The sequence below is a fragment of the Gekko japonicus genome, unplaced genomic scaffold (assembly GCF_001447785.1).
Source record: "Gekko japonicus isolate JY-2015 unplaced genomic scaffold, Gekko_japonicus_V1.1 scaffold702, whole genome shotgun sequence".
Taxonomy (NCBI): domain Eukaryota; kingdom Metazoa; phylum Chordata; class Lepidosauria; order Squamata; family Gekkonidae; genus Gekko; species Gekko japonicus.
The window spans coordinates 394,973-400,378 of record NW_015175377.1 but is presented as its reverse complement, the minus strand read 5'-3'; positions in this window follow the sequence as shown (position 1 = coordinate 400,378).

Genomic DNA, 5,406 nt, shown 5'->3' with positions numbered 1-5,406 from the left:
GAATCACGACGAAGGTGCACCTTGGGGTCTTTGCCAGACGGTTGATGAGATGGAGTCTTCCAAGTTTCAAGTCCCTGTTCGGGCGCCACTTGAAGACTTTAGATAGGGTGTTCAAGAATCACACAACACACTGATTTCTTTGAAGCTGCAGATCAGCTCTGTCTGTCTCTCTCTCTGTACCACAACTGTCCCTGTTCTTCTGACAGGCTGTCTCTCAGCAGCATTTTTATTAACAGAAAGAAAAGCAAGCTCATTCATTTGAACATTGTTACATTATCAAGCTTTCTATGTTAGGAATACAGAATGTTCTTCTCAGGCAAGACAATCTTTGAATGTTGCAAAAGCTTGTATGCTCTCAGTAATTCATTGTTATAAGAGGAATTTAGCAGCCTCATGCAAACTCAGAAAACCTTGTTTCCTGCTTGCCAATTCTCCCGGCAGAGTAGTGTCTGTGGGAATTCGAACTTTGACTTGGGAAGCCTGAACTTTGACCCCGGGCATGCCTCCAGGATTTCCGTTCCGACCCCACAAAGGGGTGTTGGCAGAGTAATTAACACAGCAATGGTGCACAACCTGATTAAAGAGTAAATAAAGGTAAAGGTTCCCTTGCTCGAAAGCCAGTCGAATCTGACTCTAGGGTTGCAGTGCTGATCTCCGTTTTGAAGCCGAAGAGCCAGCGCTGTCCAAAGACGTTTCCGTGGTCATGTGGCCGGCATCACTAAACACCAAGGTGCACAGAACGCTGTTACCTTCCCACCAAAGCGGTACCTATTTATCTACTTGCAATTTCTTGCTTTCGAACTGCTAGGTTGGCAGGAGCTGGAACTAGAGATGGGAGCTCACTCCATCATGCGGCACACTCAGGTCTCGAACTGCTGAACTACCGACCTTCCACAACCTGCAGTTCAGCGTCTTAACCACTTGAGCCACCACAGCTCCTCGATTAAAGAGTAGTTAAAGGTTTATTTAGGGATTAATATACTTGATAGGAAAGAGGAGAAAGAGAAACAGGTTCCTAACTACATCTCTAGCTGAGAGAGAGGGTAAGACTGAATGTGCCACTTCCAAGAAGGGGGAAATTGTCCTAAGAGTAGCAATCTGCAGACAGACAAGGAATGACACTTAACAGGAGGGAAGGTCGCTGACCTCACTATCCTAATTGTCTTCCTGCTGCCCCCTGCAGGGTCTTCTTCTCTTCTTTGTACACCAGACGTTGCCTTTTCCAACAAGGGGAGATCTGTTGGTGATTATAAGTTTTGACAGGACAAACAGTAGCAGTTTTTACCCTTGCTGGAATGGAACATGCTGTTATCCTACTGTGCTTTTTCCAATGCCAGAATGTTAGCATTCCCTGATGTGGAGACAACAGCTCCATTTATATCTGTTTCTGTTGAAGTTACTACAGGGAACAGAGTCAGTGAGATGCTGACATCTCTAAGAGCACAGTGTGCCTAATTTCTTATATGCTTTGCATTGAATAGAATAGTAGATTCAAACAGGGGAAAACCACTATTGATTTGTCTGTGAAAGGTCTTTCCTTGACAGCTTAATCAGTGGAAGCAGATTTTCTGGCAGCTGGAAATGCAGTTCACACGTGTATCTTCTATCAGGAATGTTCTGTTTCCCAAAGCTAGACAAAAGCCCAAAAGATTAGCTCCGCAAAGCAGGAGAACCAGGACTTTCTTAGAAGTCCTCTTTGTTTCTGATTTACCAAGCTCGGCAAGCAGGGCCCAATTAAATGACCACCTCATTGGTCCTCTCCTCTCCTCTCTCATTCATAAAGCCATCCTTTATAGTATGCCGGCATGAGTTTCTTAAGGCAGGTCTAGAGAAATGTAACCCATATGCTGTATCCAGCTACTCATGATGGACAGCCCAGCAGTATTTAATGTTGTCTTCTAACTAGGTCTAGGTCTAACTAGGTCTAACTAGGTCTAGGTTATTGTATGTTAGTCTGAAGAGGTTGTAAGCTGAGGAAAACCCAGTTATGTCCTCAAACTGGGAAACTCTTTTTTGTTGTTGTTGTTCTTCTTGTTGTTCAGTCGCACAATCAAGTCCGACTCTTCACGACCCCATGGACCACATCACGCCAAGGCCTCCTGTCTTCCATCGTCTTCCAGAGTTTGCTCAGTTTCATGTTTGTTGCATCGATAACACTGTCTAACCATCGCATCCTTTGCCATCCCCTTCTTCCTTTACCTTCAATCTTTCCCAGCATCAGGGTCTTCTCCAGTGAGTGATCCCTTCTCATTTGCTGGCCAAAGTATTTGAGCTTCAGCTTCAGTATCTGTCCTTCCAGTATGTCCTCAAACTGGGAAACTCTAATTTTATCCAAAGCAGGAATCTCATTCTCAACACCCCCACACAATAGTTCATTTAATAATGGCCAGGCCAACTTTTTATGTGCTACGTTTGTTTTCTTCCAAAGACTGAAACACAGGACATTCTTCTGCAACAGGAATTTGATTTCTATACCTTTTTACTGATCTGAATTGCATTCTCAAGTTATTTTTTAGGTTCAGAATATCCATTTGTACATCGTTGCCAGGTTTCAGAAGGTGGACCTTCTTGTTTTATGCTTATTGGGAGAAGGCTAATCAAAGCGACCCCTTTGCTGTGATCTATAATTCTAAACGCAAGCCACTCAAAGCAATCAATGGGCATATTTCCCAGTCCTCCATATATATAAAACACAATTGCTGGTGTGAAATAGTTGCTTTGATATCACTTTTAAAAAAATAATCTGAACCAAAAAGATATTGCTGATATCCTTTTTCATTCCCTGAACACAGCATAACATAGTAAGGTTTTTTTTTAATATCAGAAAGAAAACAAGGGTCTTGTTTACAATAAATTTTTAAAGAAAACTGTTAGTCCCAGTTAAAACTTGCTTCAGTGCTTATGGACAAATATCTGTTTTGGTCCTGTGCCATAAGCATACACAGAGGAAATTTGCCAACAGTATTGTATAGCCCCAAGGGGAAGAGTATTGTTTCTTGACCTCAGGTACACCCAGCAATTTAACACTTGTTCTTAATCTCAGTGGAACATTGGCAAAGGAGCAACTCTGGTCTAGTATTTTCTTTCCAGGAGCATTCCCAGGGAACAAACTGGAGAAAGGCTCCAAGCTTTAATCTCCATTTACATTGTTTGTTTTGTAAATCAATGTCTGACACTATCCAGGACTTACTACTAAATATCACAGAATCCCTCTAGAAGGCAGTGGTGTTGTTTATTAGGTATACGGAGAGATCTGCACTAAGGACAACTACTGCTTCAAAACAAATGAATCCTGAAGATTTCTACTTTCAATGCACTTCGCAACTGGATTTTACTGTGTGGAAGGGCAAAATCCACTTGCAAATGGTCACTGATGTGGATTGAAACAGCATTATTTAGCGTGTGTGAAAGCGCCATGATAACCTACACTAAACATATCCTTCCCCAGTAGGGCTGCCAAATCTCCAGGTGGTACCTGGAGATCTCCCACTATTACAACTGATCTTCAGATGAATAAGACAGTTCCTCTTGAGAAAATGGCTACTTTGCAGGGTGGACTCTATGGCATTGTACCCTGCTGAGGTCTCGCTCCTCACCAACCTCCACCTCCCCAGGTTCCACCCCCAAAATCAATAACCTAGGACGAGAATGACTCTCTCTGGCAGCTGCGACCTCGGAGCGTATCTCAGAGAAAGGGAGGGCTTGCCGTGCCTTCAACTGGGAAACGCTCTCTGTCACCACCTCCAGGTTTAGTCACCCTGCCCTGTTTTGATCTCAGGCACCTTCCGTCCCGTGGATCAAGGTCTGCACCTAGCACATTGCAGCGCTGGACAGCCTAGTTGTGATGAGCGTTTGGAATCTGGGCGATCAACTCCATTTTCCCTGGCTGACTAATCCACACCAGTATTTTGAGGTTTCCCCCTAGAGACGCGGCTCCGGGGCGGGATGGCTTCAGAACGCGGTCTGTGCCGTTCCCGGGCGAGATTTCCCCAAACTCGCTGTGGGGGAATCGGAAACGCGGCTCCGATTCCAGGAAAGCAAAAGGGCGCCTTCTGGCTTTACAGAGAAGGTCGGGGATCGTTTTAAAGAGACAGGGGGTTTATATGTCCCTGCGTGTATGTCGTGCTTGTGCAACTGGAGCTTTCCCTAGCAGAGTCCTCTTCGTAGTCGCGCCACGGTTTCCTCCCAAAACGATAGGGTCGGAGCGCGGTCGAAGATGCTCCTGAGGTCAGGGTGAAAGGGGTGAAGATTCCCTCCCACAATAGTATTGCCTCTACGGGCCAGACGCGCAGACAGAAACCACTCACTCTTCCCTGCCTAGAGCGTTCGAAAAGCCAGATCATTTCTCCACGTTTTGGATCCTTCAGAACCAGCTGGTCGAGGTTCTGGTTCTGATAGGTCCAAAGGAGTCTCACACGGGGCACCAAAATCTGTGACCCGAACTCCTCTAAGGACGGTTCCGGGAGCCCAATTCTGATTTATCTACAACAGTGGGCGAGGCGTGAGTTCTTGTCCAGTGTATACAGAGGTCAGATTGGCCAACGAAACGCTCCTAATTCCCAGGAATTGAGACAACACACTAGGTTTATGAATAAATGTTGCCTTTTTACTAAACAGTTCTCAAGCATATGAAAACAGATGCATACACAGATTCTCACAAGATCCTTAGTTACAATAGTTCACAGAAAGCAATCAGCAAGGAAAATAACAAAAGCAACAGACAAGGGGGATAACACAACAGGATATCGCTTATACTTATCTGAGGTCCAAGCTGGGGAGAAATCTCCTCGTAGCGGAAAAGGGGCAGCTTAAGGATCAGCGGGTGAACTCTAAAAGCACACGAGCTGGACCGGCCAAGCCACGTGCGGGTTCTTGGATCGCGACTCCCGGGAACACAGTAAGACTCACCTGCAGCACTTAAGTTGCAAGGTAGGGGAGGGGTGAGTTAACCAGAGAAACAAAGGCTGTGTTTCTCTTTTTAAAAGCTAAGTTTTGGGGCTTGGCTTAAAGCCATAAACCCTAGGGTCCGTCCTCTTTACTAAGGCTATAGGGCAAAGAGTTGTGACGTCCTAATGAGGGGAAGGGGGCAATATTCAGATATGCTGCCCTAACTTCAAAGGGGGCCATGTGGCCAGGTGTGAAACTGTCATTTCCATTGGCAACCTTTGACTTGCAGACGATGTGCCTGGTCCATAGGCAATCAAAGAAGTTGTCTTTGTGATTCCAAAACCAGATACCAGGGAGAATTGCGTGGTTTCCCACAGTTCGCCAATGGTGGAAAAGCCTGTTGTTTCTCCAAGTCTTTCATGGTGCATAATGGTGCGGGTCTTCTTTGTCCAGAGGCACTCTGGGAGATTCCAGGGAGGCATGTGTCTTGTGGCAGGCAGCTCAAGCCATGCCCATCCA